Genomic DNA, 17,613 nt, shown 5'->3' with positions numbered 1-17,613 from the left:
TGTGGCCACAGCACAAGGTAGGGGAAGAAGAGCGTGGTTGGATGGAGGTTGCAGAGTACGTTCTTCTCTGTGACATGCGACGGAACACTCTTTTCAGACTCTCCATGACACCCTCAGTAAAAGGTAGACCCTTCATCAATGGCATGTTTCAGGTTTACTCTTCTGAGCATTGAGTCTCACTCCTTACCCATCCCCTGCCCAGCACAGTTCTTGATACATAGTAGGTGCTCAATTAGTGTTTACTGCATGAAAATGTCTCCGTGGATTTGCCTTATCTTCCCATCACCACATCCCAAGTCCAGGATGGACCTGGATTATTCCAGTGTCTTTTCCACAGCTCCCATCTTTCCAGGCTGTCCCATTGTAAATGTAGCCTGCATTCCATCGCCACCGATCTCCAACACCACCTGGATGGTAGTTTTCATTGACTGATCAAACTTTAGCAGTTCTATCCTTTCCTTCTTGGAAATCTGAAAGGGCCCCCCATTGCCTAGAATCCCATCTACATTCTCCATCCCGAGGGTTTAAGTCACCTGGGGAGTTTGAAAAATGGAAAGAACTCAGGTGTGTCAAAAGTTCTTGCAAAACATTCTGAGTGATACAGGTATGAGTTTCCTGTGGTAGTCATTACTCTTTCCAGTTTTCTCTCACCCAGATACACAGTAAGAGGGCATGTTCCTGCCTCTTAAACTTGGGTGTGGTTGCTGGATTTGCACTGGCCAAAGAGTGGAAATGAGTGTATCGCTGGGTGGAAACTTTAAAAATCTATGCCTCATCTGCCACACTCTTCTTTTCCAGGAGTAAGACCACCCTGGCAGGTCCCCAAGCCATCCTCTGGGGTGAGAACCTCACAGAAGAAACCCCCAGGGCTGATGTGAGACAGGCATATGGTAGGAATTACTGTTCCCATCTACAAAACAGGAACCATTACACCTCATATGGCAGGAGGGGAGTGGGAGGGAGGTTCTTACCCAGGTCACTCTGCTCCTTAGGGGTAGAACCAGACCTCCCTGCTTCCAGTGGGAGATCTCATCACCAAGGTGGCTACAGCTGGCCCTTCCAGGAAGACACATGGGTAGAATGAAAGACACAGAAACTTTGTCGTTAGACCTGATTCAAATACCAACTTTGGTTTTCGCCAAGCAGTCCCAGTTGACAACAATAACAATAGTCTGTCCTATAAATTTATGGGAAAGGTGAAGTAAGCTAGGGTGGGGAGCGCTGGCGGGCATGTGTAGGTCAATTAGCCTTGTCTCTTTCCCAGTTTTGCTCTCCTCTGAAACCCTGGAATGATCACAACCACTGTCACCTCTGAGATCTTGCTCAAGATGTTCTCCCTGATTATAAATCCCTCCCCACCTCCTCCCCACACTCCTCTCAGAGCCCAGCTGAAGTCCCTGCTTTTTCACACTGCCTTCTCCTGTATTCCTATTCACACTCTTCTCCCCCCACATGGATTTAGCTGTTTCCCTGGTGAGAAGCTTATCTCCCTAACTATACCAGACCTACCTCACAGGCATTGACTAGCCTCAGCTTCCTGCATCCTTACTGAGTCAGTGGCTCTGGGCACCTCCTTTCACATCACTGTGCCTAATTCCTCCCTTATCCATGTGGGGAGTCACTTGGGGGGCTCTGAAGACTCTCCCACCCATGGCCATCAGGTGAGTAAATTCAACAACTGGGCCTAGTCTACAAGTAGGAAGAGACCCCTGGGGATGGGTTGGCTTTCTTGAGCGCCTCTATGGACCAGGCATCGTATCCAGTGCCTTGCATTATCTCTAGCTGTCAGAAGGACTCTAGGTCGTCAGGTGTTGATAGACGAAGAACACAAACTTTGGCGGTATTTGGTAACTTAATTGGCAACGATCAATTGAGAACGATTTCTTGTCAATAAGCTGATATTTCGGGGCGCCTGGGTGGCGCAGTCGGTTAAGCGTCCGACTTCAGCCAGGTCACGATCTTGCGGTCCGTGAGTTCGAGCCCCGCGTCAGGCTCTGGGCTGATGGCTCAGAGCCTGGAGCTTGTTTCCGATTCTGTGTCTCCCTCTCTCTCTGCCCCTCCCCCGTTCATGCTCTGTCTCTCTCTGTCCCAAAAATAAAAATAAAAAAAAAAAAAATAAGCTGATATTTCTGTGTCAAGGACTGTGCTAACGATTCAGAGAGGTAAAGAAGGCAGATGTGATTCCTAGTTCCATGGAACTCACAGCCCAGCTGATGAAACATTCAATGATTCTGTGGAACCCTCCTCCTCTGCCACATCCTGTTCATTATATTCCATGTATGAGAAGCACCATCATCCCTGCAGTTACCTCTAATTCAGCACCTCTCGTAAATTGCCACCAAGTAATTTTATAGACACTATCTCATATACTTCTTAGAACATTCAGAAGGAGAGGTATTATTGTTCACTGATGTCCTCTAAGTGCCCAGCTTAGTGTTTGGCACACTGCAGGGGACAATTTTAATTGAATAAATTTCCATTTTACAGATGAGGTTCATGGGGGTTTTGCCCCTGCCGATGGGGAACACGAAGCTGGGATCCAAGGAGTGAGCGTGTTTTGTTCCTTCTTAAAGGAAAATACCGGCTTTTTGCTTTCCCCTTTTCCCCTCACCCTCTTCCCCAAATGACATTTCTTGTTTTGTCTTTCAGCGTGTTCTGAGCCAATCAGCATGCATTTGACTTTAAAAAAAATCTTTTTACCTTTTTTTTTTTTTTTAATTCAAGTTAGTTAACATACAGTGTAGTCTTGGCTTTAGGAGTAGAACCCAGTGATTCATCACTTACACACAACACCCAGTGCTCATCCCAACAAGTGCCCTCCTTAATACTCATCACCCATTTAACCCATCCCCCCCAATCCCCTCCATAAACCCTCAGTTTGTTCTCCATATTTAAGAGTCTCTTAAGGTTTGCCTCCCTCTCTGTTTTTATCTTATTTTTCTTTCCCTTCCCCTTCGTTCATCTGTTGAGTTTCTCAAATTCCACATACGAGTGAAATCATATAATATTTATGTTTCTCTGACTGACTTATTTTACTTAGCAATATACCCTCTAATTCCATCCGTGTTGTTGCAAATGGCAAGATTTCATTCTTTTATATTGCCGAGTAGTATTCCACCGTGTGTGCGTGCGTGCGTGTGTGTGTGTGTGTATATATACACACACATCTTCTATGTGACTTTCTTGGTTGATGCAGCCAACTGCGGGCCCAAAATAGTCCTATTGCCAGATAGGAGGGATTAACTTTGGAGGACATGGTCTTTGAGACCTCGCCCAAGTGAAGCAAGAATCTCTTCCTCAGCTCTTTTTGCAAGTGGCCAAACCTTTAGTTGTTCTGGGAGAGAAATTCAACTGGAAACCAAAAGAAATGCCTTGAGAAAGAAACAGACTCCTCCCACCTCCACCCCCCTCAAGATAAAAAGTGAAATAACACACATCACAGTAGACTCTTACAAGCCAAATTAAACGAGCTAATAAACACCAGTGCTGTTCAAATGTTCAATTCATCTAAACATAAAGATTGCTGGTTTCCAGCCTGTCTGGCCCTAGTCCAACAACTCTCACTAGAGGCCTTCATTCAGCCTGATAGGGTTGGGGGTTTTGTTTATGGGTACGTGTCTTTTAAGTATATCTGGAAAATTTCCTCACTGAAGACCATTATGTTGCTCAAGGTGCCTTGAATTCTGTTGGATGAGTTCACGTTTTGAACCTTAGCCTCCTGCAAGTTGCAGAGAGAAGCATCTTTTCTTACGCTCTTATAGTGCTGAATATCCACCCAGCAATCCACTCGGTCATTCATTCACTCCTCAAGCACTGAATGGGCACAGCCACATGACAGACAATGTGCCTGACACAGCCGATATGAGCTCCCATCTAGCAGTGGGATTTGGGGGTCTGGACAAATAATCAGGCAAGGAGTGTAAAGGGTGGTTGGCCCTGGTCCCTCCAGGTCTGGGCTCCATCAGTGATCTCTCTTCTCAAGTGTGATCAGCTTCTCCCTCTTCTCTGCTTCTCCTTCTCTACCAGTTCTTTTTAAAAGCCTATTTCATATCATAAAGCTCCACACTGAGCTGGTGGTCCTTCTAGGTATCATTCTACTCTTCTCCCTCCTCATTCAGACTTGTAAGCAGAAGAATCTACAGTCTCAGTGTCTACCTCGTCCTCTTCACTTCATTCCTCAACCCATGGCAATCCATTCACCGACGTCAGTCATTACTGCTCTTTTGTTGTTGTTATCGTTGTTTAGCTTTTATTTCGTGATCATACTCTTCGCTCTGCAATCCAACTAAACTTGGAGGGGAGTGAGGAAAACAAGGGACCGTGGAACTGCAGAGGGAGCACAAAGATTATAGGAGATTTCGAGCAGATGGGGGCAGAAGGGCACTCTCCCGAGCTACAGAAGGAACGTTCTGGTAGTTAAGATAAAAGTCAAGTCAAATTTATTAGATTTGTCCAAAGTCAGCAATGCCGATCTTCTTGCTGGTCTTGCGGCTCCTGGACCCAAAACGTTCCATGACTTTGGTGATGTTTGTGCCCTCCTTCACCTTGCCAAACACCACGTGCTTGCCATCCAACCACTCTGTCTTGGTGGTGCAGAAGAAACACCGGGAACTGTCGCGTTGGGTCCAGCATTCATCATGCACAGGATGCCAGGACCTGTGTGCTTCAGGACGAAATTTCCATCATCAAATTTCTCCCCGTAGATGGACTTGCCACCAGTGTGATTGTGGCGTGTGAAATCCCCACCCTGGCACATAGATCCCGGGATAATCCTGTGAAAGCAGAGACCTTTGTAACCAAATCCTTTCTCCCCAGTGCTCAGAGCACAAAATGTTTCTGCTGTTTTTAGAATTTTGTCTGCAAACAGCTCAAAGGAGATGCGGCCCAAGGGCTCCACGTCCACGGCGATGTCGAAGAACACAGTGGGGTTGACCATGCCTGGGCGGCGTGGGTGGTCCTGGGGTGGCAGCGTCCGCAAGGCCCATTACTGCTCTTTCTAAAGACTCATGACCTACTATGTTCTGACCAGCAGCTGCGCTTATCTTTTTCTTTCTACAGTATTTAATGGTGGTGGTCCTCTAGTCTCTGCTCTCAGCAGCTTCATTCTCCTGGCTCTCCTTGTCTTCTCTGGTCTTTCTCCTTGTCTGTCTCCTTTGTAGTGGTTCTCCTCCACCTGCTTCGCGGTGCTAATACTCCCAGACAACTTGGCTCTCTTCTCTGGACACTCCCTCTTCCTGGGACATCTTATTCCCTCTCATGGTTTTACACTAGAATTTACCTACTGATGGCTTTGCTATCTAAAGCTGTAGATAGAGACTAATCAGTATTTGGATGCAAATCAGAATATCTGCTAGATATCTACATTTTGATTTTTCATAAACAACTTAGCTTCAACTTGTCCTGAATGAATCTTGGTCATCCAAGAGGATCCTGGCTTTTGTCTTCACTAAGAACCACCAATGTCTATCTTTCTGTTGTTAAAATCGAAGCTTCATCTCTTTCTTTCATTCTATTTATGCCCTTTTCCAGCTTCTTGGCATCTCTCACCTGGATACATTCCATCTCCCTCTATCTCTGTCTCTTGTTCTTCACCATCTCTCTCCTTGGCCCTTCTTTTCCCTTATCCAGCAGGTCTCCCTGGCTCGTGCCACACTGCTTGCAGCTCTGTCCACTGAATTACTGCCATAGAGGTCCTTGTGAAAACCCATATCTGGCCAGGTTGCCTCCCTGTGCAAAACCCTTCAATGGCACTCATCACCAATGGGATAAAACTCCTTAACCTGGAAGTGTTGGGTGGTCTCCATTTGTCCTTCCAGATCGACTTGCCACCTTTCTCTACCCTTCTCTGACCTAGGAGACTGACCTCATAGACTGGTTCAGCTGGGCTCATTCACCCTCTGGCCTCTGCTTGGGTTTGGCCATGGGGAATCACCAGAAAGATGTCAGGAGGCAAGAGGAGAAAGAAGCTGGATATTTTCCTGCTTCCCTCTGGACTGGCCGGAGGTTCTCTTACCAAAGGCTCCACATCCAGTGTGTGTGTGTGTGTGGGGGGGGGGGGGGGGTGGAGTCTCTAGGGTCAAAGTCACCATTTCCACCTTGGGTTCTAGTAAAATCCTCTCTTTTTGCTCCTTCTGGGTGAGTGCTGGCTGCCTGGCTCGGAGTTGCTGGCCCAGGTATCCCACTACTCCTTGGTGATTTCCCTCAACTCTGGCAACATCTTGCAATAGTCCCTTCATTAAACTCCCTTTTGTTGCCCTGCATCTTACACCTGTATCTGGCAAGCACTCGCTCGATTGGTGGCAAATGAGGCTTTCTGTAGGCTGGCCACTGCTTCGTCTTCTCCATTCCATCCACAGGCATTGCCCCCCAGCAACATCCCGCTTCTTGAGGCTCTTCATGGAGCCACGCTTTCACTTACCACCATGTCCTTGCCCATGCTAACCCCGTGTCTAAGTCCTGAGGCATCACCTCATCTGAGAAGGCATCCATGTGTCCAAGCTGGGTTTAAGGTTCTGTGTGTTTTCATTGTATTTGTCGCTTTCTTATTAAACTCGTCTTTTACCTTGACATTTAAGAGCATCGGATTTAATGACAGATAGCTTGGGTTCAAACCCTCATCCTGCCTCGATTTTTCCCTCTGAAAATCAAAAGTCCCTCCCTTGTAGGATTGCAGTGTTGGTTAAGTGAAGTAATACACGCTGAGTGCATAATGCCATGCCAGGCACGTAGCAATGTCCGCTAACCGTGAGCTTTTAGCCGATGTCTGCCTCTTGCCCTCGAGAATCAGTTCTATGAAGAAAAGGATCTTTACTTCGTCAACTTTCGTCGCCAGATGTGATTTAATGACTGGCATAGGGTAGGTGCTCAATGCAAAATTGTTGAAATAAAGAAGGAATAAAAGATGGGAGGAAGAAGGGAAAAGTTAAAAAAGAGAGAGGAAAAGGAGGGATGGCCAGACTTGAGGGAAGCACAAGGGCACCAGAAGTCAAGAAAAGGAATCCTGGCTCAGCTGGAGATGGGAAGGGAACAGAGGGCGGGGAGGAGCATTAGAAAAGGACTCTTACAGTTGGCCACAGGCGCAGTGTAGGGGGAGGGTCCTCCAGGCAGACACAAGCATGGGCAGTGGACAGAGGCAGTTGGCTTGAGAGGGCACAGGGCACTCTGGAAAGGGAAAGTGGTTGGATTTTGTTGGACGGTTGTCTAGCAAGAGCTGAAGGTCATGGGAAGAGGAGATACTTGCAGGGCAGGTGGGGCCCAGCACCTCCTGTATGCTGCACTGCATTTGGATTCTATTCTGAAGGCGATGGGGAGCCACTGAGGAGTTTGGAGCAAGGGAGTGACCTGACCAGATGTGCTGCCCACCACCCTTCCTGGTCTCTGAGCAGTCCATGCCAAGCAAACAACACCTGCTCAGCGTCTGCCTCTCCCAGCCGGCATCATCTGTCACCAGCTAACATCTTTGACATTTGTCACATCCAGGGTGACCGTTGGGAGAAGGAGCTTTGGAGTGAGACGGACTTAGGTTCTAGGTTATTGGACTTGCTCAAACCTCATTTTTCTCCCCTGTAAAATGGGCACAAGGTCCTGCACCTTCCTGAGGGAGATGTTACGAGCTAGTGTGCTAAGGCTCTCGGTTGTCTCCTGCTTTTCCTGATGTTATAGTTATAGCCTCAGGGCTGTGGTGTCCCAGCTGCAACACCCACCCATATGACACGCTCCTGGTGAATCAGAACAATTTCAGCCATCTGTGAGAGGCCCTCCAAGTCCCTGGCAGGCTCTGGAATGTGAAGAGCCTCGGGCTGTTTTTCATCAGATGCTGCCGAGATTGCTTAAGTTTCTTTCTTATCTCTTCAAGTGAAAAAAAAGATTGCACAGAAGCCCTGGGAACAGATAGCTCCCACCTCAATCAGTGGCGGAGGGATGATTGACTTCCAAGTTTGGGTTTGTTTTGTGCCTTCGGCAGCATGTGGAGCTGACGGGAGAGCAGACCTGGCCTGGCTCGCAACTCTCCTTCGTTTAAGTGCATTTAACAGTCCATAGAGTCTTGAGAATCAAGAAGCCATTCTTGGAGACTCTTCTGAAAGAATCGAGCTCATGGGATGTTGCCTGAATTTCATCTTAACTCTGAAAGGACAACGAATCGCCCTGACACTGGAGGGGGTGATATTATCACTGGTCACCTTCTTACTGAAAATGTCAACTCCAAAGTCGCATTCCAATATAATAGCTCTTCCTGACCATTTAGAAATTAGTTACTTCTTTTATCCATAAAGCAATAGTACCATAAACCACATGAAATTGCTGTTTTGTGGGTCAAAAATGACGGAATGTTGGCAATTTCATGGGGCTTAGATTATTCCAAAGCACAGTGAATGAATTTTAAAGTACAAAGTGTAAAGAGATCTCTCTCCTATTCCAACCACCTGCTTCCTCTCCCCAAAGGCCATAGCTGCTGCTAGTGACTTGAGAAACAATTTGAGACTTGCTTTACACACGTATTAGTTTACAAACAGATGGAGGCCTGATAAGCATGCTGTTTCATTAAACCTTTATTTCTTTAGTTGCATCTCTTAGAAGTCATTCCAGGTAGCTCATTCATGTTTTTAAACTGTGCCTATTGGGGCGCCTGGGTGGCGCAGTCGGTTGGGCGTCCGACTTCAGCCAGGTCACGATCTCGCGGTCCGGGAGTTCGAGCCCCGCGTCGGGCTCTGGGCTGATGGCTCGGAGCCTGGAGCCTGTTTCCGATTCTGTGTCTCCCTCTCTCTCTGCCCCTCCCCCGTTCATGCTCTGTCTCTCTCTGTCCCAAAAATGAATAAACGTTGAAAAAAAAAAATTTAAACTGTGCCTATGGATATGTCCATTGTTTCCAGTGTTTTGCTATTATCAACAATGCCGTACGAGCATCCACACATGCTCATCTTTGTCACATGTAAGTAGACGTAGCTTAAATCTCTGAAAGGGAAATTATTAGACTAAAGGGCTTAAGATTTAAAATTTTGAGAAATCCTGACAAATTCCCCTCAAAATGGCTTATACAATTTACATTCTCTCCAACATAAGAGAAGCAAAGGCATGGGGGGCTGAAGCAAACTCATCTTCTAGACTCCCTTGCCCACTGGCTCCTGTTAGGATTGGCCAGTGGAGCAGAGAGAGGGAAGAAGCCAGGACACTGCTCGCTCGCTCTCTCTCTGTCTATTTCTGCTGCCATTCCCAGTTGTCACTGATGCTAGTTCCCCCGAAGGATTCCTTCCTCCAGGGTCCCAGCTCCAGATGGGTGCCCTGGCTCCTGGACTCACATGCCTTGTTTGTCCTTTTAGCGTTTCCAATATCTTTGTAACTAATTCCCCATTCTAAATCACCTCTATTGAATTATTTGCTTTAGTTTTGTGTGTTTGATTCCTTCCTGCCACCCCACCCCTTAACTGGACACTGAACCGGCACACCCAGAGTTGACAGAAGTGAGGAGAAATGGCCATGTTCTTATACTGTTGGTAGGAATGGAAACAGTTGCAAAATTTTTTGGTAGGCAGTTTGGCAATATGTTCCAAGAGCTTTAAAAATGAGTGTGCTCTTGCCCTATCTTTTAGAGATATGTGTTGAAATGTTTATGAATGAAATGATGTACGTCTGTCACTGACTTCTAAACAATCCAGGGGGGAGAATAATTGGGACATCGTGTAGATCAAATGAGATTTGGGTTGGTAGTTGTTTAAACTGGGTGAAGGATACTTAGACATTCATTACGCCCATCTCCCTCCTTGTGAATGTTTGAATTTTTCAATAGTAAAAAGTATCTTTCAAAAGCCAAATCTTGGGCATTGCAGTCTACTTTCTAGGGATTTATCCTAAAGAAAACAAGTTCCTCAATGTAAAGACAAATAAATATCTTTAAAGATATTTTTTTGTTTGTTTGTTTTAGAGATGGAGTGAGTGAGTGAGACTAGGGGAGGGGGGCAGAGGGGAAGAGAGAGAGAGCCAGAGAGAGAAAGAGAGAGAGAGAATCTCAAGCAGGCTCCAGACTCAGCACAGAGCCAGTTGTGGGGCTCAATCCCATGACCCTGGGATCATCACCTGAACCAAAATCAAGAGTTTGACGCTCAACAGACTGAGCCACCCAGGCGCCTCTAAGGATAGTTTTTAACAGCATTGTTTATAATAAACAATTGGCAACAATCTAATTTTTCAACAGTGGAAAGGTTCTACGGTAATTTCAATATATCACATACCACAAACTGTTTAAGCTTAAAAAAGATGCTGCAGAAACAAGTCTATCATTAGAAATGTTCTTGCCTTTTTTTGGTTTGTGACAATTTAAGTAAAAAAAAAAAAACAAGTTATAAAAGCATGAGATATTGTAATCCAATGAAAATATTTTTACATGTGTCTAAGGGAGGATGTGAGGGATCCATACCCAAGTATGATCAGTGTTGTCTCTCTCTCTCTCTTTTTAAAGTTTATTTATTTATTTTGAGAGAGAGAGAGGCAGAGGAGAGAGAGAGAGAGAGAGAGAGAAATGTGGGGTGACCGGGAAGGTCAGAGACAGAGAATCCCACACAGGCTCTACGCTGTCAACACAGAGCCCAGCTCTTGATGTGGGGCTCGACCTCATAAACTGTGAGATCATGACCTGAGCTGGAATCAAGAGGTGGATGTTTAACTGACTGAGCCACCCAGGTACCCCAATCAGTCTTGTCTCTTGACGGATGGGGCTGTGTTCTTTCTTCCTTACTTGTGTGCACTTTCTAGTTCATTTGTTATTGTTCTTGTTACGATGTACTACTTTGGAATTACCAAAAATGACTAGCACATTCTTTCTCTGCCCCCCTCCACCCCAGCCCCTTCTTTTTTTTAACGGCCCCTTTCAAATGGACACTGCCCTGGATGGAAGGTGTGCGTGCACTCATTGTGATAAGGAGCGGAAGGGGGTCACACCTTAGCTTCTTTCTAGCAAATGCCAATTATCTGTCAACCTTTGCCAGGCAGGGCTTAGGAGAAAATGAGCAGTTTGGGGACAGAGGGAGGGAAGAGAACAGTGGGTGCTAAGGGAGATGGGGGCGACCACAGTGGCTTCCACCCTTGGCTGACACCTGTGATCGGGGACTCAGGGGTGAGAAGCTGTGGATGACAGGGACAGACACTGCCTGGCATGGCCCCATCACATGATCCTGGCTATGCTGGCCTTGTCCCCTCTTACATGCCTCTGTCTATCAGACTACTGGCCCCCCCGCCTGGGATTGGCTTCAGTTTTGCCTTTGCTTGCCCTTCGGCACATGATGTCTCCTATTTCGAGTGATGCTCTCTTCTTGATATCTGCCATCCCACCTGCTGACCCATTTTTGTAGTCTAATAATGATAAAGAACCAAGAAATAAATGATGCACCAGAAAGACTATAAGAAGCTTCATAAACACCATCTCATTAAATCACCAGTGCTCTGTAAAAGTGACAGCGTTCCCCTGTTCGGCAGACAAGAGACTGAAAGAAGCAGAGAAATGAACCGACTTCCCCAAGCAACTCCCCCCACCCCGCCCAGGCACCAGGGGGGCTGGAGTGGGTTTCAAACCGAGGTCCTCGCTCTTCCCATTATGTGGTAGCTGCTTTCATGCCTGTATTTTTGCCTGTGCATGTGGGCTCTGGAGGCAGGCAGCCTGAGGGAGATTCTAGGCTCTGCCTCATTCCCACTCTGACCCTGGTAAATGGCGAACTTCCCTGCATCCCCGGCTCCCTATCTGTACGATGGTCTTGACCACAGGATGGTCACTAAGATGAAATGAAATCATGCAGGGAAAGCACGGTGAACAGTGCTGGGCGGAGCAGATCTCAACCTTAACCAGGCATCGCTATCATCTGCGGAGCTTGAAAAATCCCTGTGCTTTGATGACACTGGTCTGGGAACAGCCCGGGCAGTGCGGTTTTCTCAAGCTCCCCGGGTGATCCTGACCTGGAGACAGGGTTGGGAGTCACAGCCCCTACTATCAGAAAGCACCCTGTCTGGTCCTCACACCTGCTTCTGTGTCTGGCCCTGCCTGGTTCCCAGAGTCCGAGGTTCCAGGCTCAAGCTTCCCGGACCACAGTGGTGTGTTTCTTCTGGGTTCTTAGGCTCCTCCTGGAACCCATCCGGGCTCTCAGACTCCTGCTTTTGCTGAACCCCAGCCTGCCCTGGGGCTCCCAGTACGTGGCTCAGAGACATCCCCCTGCCCAGTTCTGGGAAAGACAATTCCAGAGCATTTGTGCTGCCAGAAGAGCGTGAAGAAGGTGTTGAGGCTTGAGCACCCTAGATGCTCCGGAAACCCTCCGTGGTCCAGCAGACACCCCCCCTCCCCTGCTGGTCATTATGGGGGCTGTCACTTGACTTTGGAAGCCAGTTCTGCCTGCATACAGCACACCAGTGCCATTGCTGAGCCACATTGCACATGGCGGTCAGCTTCTAGGGTCAGTACCTGCTTTGTAGAAATTCATTTTAGTCAAAATGGCCTTGGGGCGCCTGGGTGGCTTGGTCAGTTGAGCATCGGACTTCGGCTCAGGTGGTGATCTCACAGTTCCTGAGTTCAAGCCCCGCACAGAGCCTGCTTTGGATCCTCTGCACCTCTCTCTGCCCCTTCCCCACTCTCACTCTCTCTCTCTCAAAAATAAATAAAACATTGAAAAATTATTATTTAAAAAAAAAATGCCCTTATGGACTTTCTTTGGCGGAGTGCCAGAAGAAGTCATTGGTTTGCATTTAAAGCTGAAATAAACAGGATCATTCTCAACACTGGGAGTGACAGAGTAACAGCAAAGTCACCTCTTCCACGTGGCGTGGAAACCCCTGCGGACCACCTGCTGCATTCTCACCTGGACACTTCTGTCTCCACCCCAGGCCCTCCGCGGTGGGGAATGCACTGTGCACCCTGAGGATGTGTCACAATTTCCCTGTTGTCCAGGCGTTCTCTAATGGGGGAGAGTCTGTCCCCAGGGCACCTAGGACCCCCACACCTAAAGGCGTGCTGCCTCTTTGTGCCGGCGAGGCTGCAGGAGACAAGGGATTGAATCAGAGACCCCCCTGTGGCCAGGACTGCTGAGCAATGTTTTGGTCTTTATGATGACGGTTGAGAGAGTCTCTCCAAGCTCCGCAGGGGCCACTCTCTGTGCACATTTGGTTTGCCCAGGGAACCCCCTTTCCCTAAAGGTCTGATCTCCACCATCATGTCTTTAGGGAAGCCTTCTCTGACCTCGCGACCGCTCCTCCCCCTCCTCCCGTTACACTTGCTGCCTAAGCTGATTGCACTTCCCGCCCCACCAGTTGGCCCTACACCATGCTTCCAGCCCCGTGGCATGTTTACACTGGAGCTTCCAGCTTTCGAAAGTGCTCTAGTGGCCAAATGAAGGGCCCCTGCAGCCAGAACGCTTCGACTTGACTTCCGCCTCGGATACTTACTATGACCTCGAGCGAGTTTCCTAACTTCCTCGGCTCCTTCAGAGGAAGAAGGGCAGTGCCTCCTTGTGAGGGATTCTGAGGATTAAAGGAGATAATACACATGGGTAGAGCAGGGCCTGGCTTGCGGTCCACGCTCCGTCAACAGTGGCTATTCTGGTGACTTATCCCGTTGCCCCTGGTGGCCAGCACACAGAAGGCACTCAGTCGCACTTGCTGGACGAAGGAAGCGGGGTCTCTGAAACGTTGAGGAACACGCCAGGGTCGCACAGCTAGTAAGCAGCAAAGTCAGGATCCAAATCCATATCTCAGGGACCAGCCCTGAGCCCAGGCTCTTGCCTCCAAACCGGTCTGCCTGCAAATGCGCAGCTCCTCTGAGCCTCTCACCCCACCCCCCTCTACTCACCTGGAGGAGATGGGAAGCCCGGCAAGAGCTCTGAGCCACAGGGCAGAACTGGCACCCCTTCTGGAAAACAGGGCCCTTTGCTTCTTGCCTACCAGAGAAGGCAGGCTGCTCTGGTCCTTTCTGATTTCTCCTTGCAGACCCCCACTCTGTCCTGGCCCCTCTGCTGGCTAAGCTTCTTTCCTGTTCTCAGCAGATTATCTGGGGTCCACGCTACACTGATGTGTTCTTTCACTTATCCTGTTTTCTTTTTTAATGTGTATTTATTTTTTGCCCGAGGCCAGCTCCAGCAGTCCAGGGGTTCCCGAAGGAAGAACGGCGTCGGTGAAAATAAAATAAAACTAAAATAAAACACTGGAAAATAAAAAACTAAAATAAAAAACTAAAACTAAAATAAAAATGGACACAGGCAACAGCAGTGTGTTGAACTGGCCGATTTATTGTAGCAAACGTGGCATTATATTTGCTAGCGATTTCCTTGTAACATACGCCATCTATGTTTTTCTACATTACCTAATTTTGAGAATGTTCCTATGTGTAAACAACCTTTAAGAAATAACATGGTGATTTTCCCCTAACTTTCCCGCATACCCTTTGATTATAGATTAATTTCTTACATTATCCCATTATGCATCTGCATTTATCTATAATGTACAAAGCATTCGCTTTGCTGTTCTTGTGAAAGGCCCTCCATTTCTCAACACCTCAAGCGGGACAGTTACAGGGACATGACCTTCTAACCACATGAGGTCAGAAGAACAATGTGTTTGCCTCGGTCCGAGGTGCCAGAAAGGGGCCGAAAAAACCTTAGAAACCCGTGCCTCATACATTCCGAGAGAGACAATGCATCTAGGAACCAATGAACCATTCTGTAGCTTAACCGACTAGGTTCAGTCATCATCTGGAATGCCTCCGAGGGGCCAGGTGGGTCTAGGGGTTGAAGTCACCTGTGCCCAGAGATACACTCCTTAGTTGTCGGAGTGGGGCTTTCAAATCCATATGTCTCTCCTTTACAGGCCCTCTTTGCTGGCAAAGGGATGAGGCTATCCTTCCTGTAAGTAGAGGAGTCTCCATAGGGGATGGCAAGGGCTAAACGTAAGGCCACGCGATTTCTTGCAGAACCTTATTTTCTTCCAAATGGTTCTTTTCCCAGGGGGTCTGCCGAGGGCAATTCCTCAACAGACAACACCCCAGGTAGTTTTAAGGCCAAAATACCTAAAAGCGGGAGTACGAGAAGCTTCACTGTCGGTGGGCCGCCCTGCAGTCACCAATCCGTCCATAGCCCCGGCCCTGCCACTCAGGCTGGGTAGCTCGGCTTCCAGCAATTTTTGAGGGAGAGAGATACAGATTGCAAGTGGGGGAGGGGCAGAGAGAGAGGGAGACACAGAACCCAAAGCAGGTTCCAGGCTCTGAGCTGTCAGCACAGAGCCCGATGCAGGGCTTGAACTCACAAACTGTGAGATCATGACCTGAGCCCAAGTCGGACGCTTAACCGACTGAGCCACCCAGGTGCCCCTCCTTCACTTATCCTTTCAAAACATTTTCGTAAAATCAAAACCCCCTGTCTAATCAGGTTAGTGGAATGGCAATCACAAAGAAAGCGTCTTCATAATAATTTAATGCACATAAGCTGGGAGAAATACAGAGTTTTCCATCTTTGGCAGGAACCCAGAGACCAGGTAACATGCCCTTTAGAAGGCATGATGTTTAATAATAATAATAATCTCGGCAAAACAAGAACAACTAGCATAGTTGTTCAATGACTTTGTTCCGAGCAGAGAGGTTGCTACTTTATATTTATTGACTCATTTAATTCATAAGAGTTTCTTAAGTATTATTCTCCAGATAAGGACACTTAGACTTATTAATGGAAGCACTTTAACCTCAATCACCTTTCACCTGAACGGGAATTGAGGCCGAGGGCTGTCTGACAGACAGAGATCTTGTCTCTTGATTCTCTTGTGGTTACATTGTTTTTTCAAAATTACGGTAAAACCTTGGATGGCAAGTAACTTGCTCTGCGAGTGTTCTGCAAGATGAGCAAACATTTCTAATAAATTTTAACTTGAGAAATGAGTGATGCCTTACAATACGAGTAGTAGCTGATGCCAAATATCACATGATCACAACTGAGCCAATGATTCTTCTCTCTCTGTGGGATTGTGGGTGATTATCTTCCATGCTCGGATACTCAGTCTCAGACCACAGTGTTTGGCAGAAATCAGTGATTTTTCAGAATGTCGGAAGGTTTCCACAACTGGCAGTAGTATATTTTTTGTCACTTCAAAGCACCTCGGACAGTCCTTTGCTTTTCCATACAAGAGGAAGCTTAGGAATGCTTTGCTTCGTTTTAGGTCAGGTGATGCCTGCAGATATAGACCCTTGCCTCTGCTGTTTCCTCTAATTGCCAGTTACACTAAATAACAATATATGACAAGAGTTTGTTAATACTGGAGTGAGGTCACCATCTATGAAAGAGTACACAACGGCCCCCATGCCGAAAAAGTTTGAAAAGAAAGGCGGTAAGAAGAAGGAGATGATTTATGGTGGAAGTTAAGAAGGAAACCATTGAGAGGTATGAACGAGGTGGGCGAGTGGCCAAAATTGCAAGATTTTATAAGAAGTCTATGTCGGCATCTCGTCTGCAGAGGAGGAGGAGAAAAAGGCAGAGGAATCCCTCACTTCAAATGAGATTAGGGAGATGTGTAAAATGTAGGAAACCGTGCAAAATTTTGTAGAAAAGCACCACGTGAATAAGGCTGTAGCAGTGTGAGCGATGAATCTATTTGATGACAATGCGATGTCACACTTCCGTGAAATCCACAACAGGAGGCAGAAGCAAGTGTCATTGGATAGATTCCTTGTTAAAGTTGCACAAAAAGAAAAAGATTCCATTGAGCCAATAGATAGCAGTGATTCCGTTAGTGAAAGTGAAAGTCGTTTTACGCAGTAACCCTCCTCTCTCTTGTCTCCCTCATACCAACCACAAAGGTTTTCAAAGGCAAGTACATGTTAATGTGTTTATTTTTCTTTATATTTTGTATTTTCTTATTCTTTTGTATTATTTTACAGTGTTGTAATCATTTTTATAAGAATATTTTTGGGTTGTGGAACGAATCATCTGAGTTTCCATGATCTCTTATGGGGAAATTCTCTTTGCTCTACAAGTGCTTTGGGTTACAAGCACGTTTCCGGAATGAATTATGCTCGCAAACCAAGGTTTTGCCCTAGAGTTAAACAGGTATCTAGAGCTACACTTTTTGCAAAATGCTGGAGGAACAGCAGTGACCAAAACAAAGTCTGCTCTCAGGGAGCTTATATTCTGAGGGGAGGCAGCAAGAAACCGATAAGCAAGTGAAACAGGTAAATATAGTTACCTGTCAGGTGGAGAGAAGTGGTATGGGGAAAATAAAGCAAAATTGAGGACCAGGGTGACATTTGAGTTGACATCTGAAGGAAGGGAGTTCTCTAGGTAGAATAGCAAGTGCAAAGGGCCTGAGGCAAGAGAGTACAGAGTGAACTCCAAGAACAGCAAGGCCAGGATGGCTGGAGCAGAGCACCCCAGGGATTATAGCATAGGATACTAGGTCCGAAAGTAGTGAGGGTCTGGCTTATAGCCTTCTGTAAGGCTTTGCGACAATTTTTGGCATTTACTCTGAGTGAGATGATGAGCTGGGTAGTTTTAGCAGAGAAGGGGGTGCTCCTACAAGTACTTTGGAAGGGATATCACTGCTGCTGTGCTAGAACAGACCCAAGGAGGCAAGGCCAGCGGCAGGGAGATGGGTTAGAACCCTACT

The 17,613-nt window shown here is 47.1% G+C and overlaps 1 pseudogene; it reads right to left on the bottom strand.

Annotated features, from left to right (window-relative positions):
* Positions 1–4,237: 4,237 nt before the first annotated feature.
* LOC123596148 lies at positions 4,238–5,213 on the bottom strand (annotated as a pseudogene).
* Positions 5,214–17,613: the final 12,400 nt, after the last annotated feature.

The sequence above is a fragment of the Leopardus geoffroyi genome, chromosome B1 (genome assembly GCF_018350155.1).
Source record: "Leopardus geoffroyi isolate Oge1 chromosome B1, O.geoffroyi_Oge1_pat1.0, whole genome shotgun sequence".
Classification (NCBI taxonomy): Eukaryota; Metazoa; Chordata; class Mammalia; order Carnivora; family Felidae; genus Leopardus; species Leopardus geoffroyi.
The sequence above is the reverse complement of the archived record's forward strand: the minus strand, read 5'-3'. Positions and strand labels throughout refer to the sequence as shown.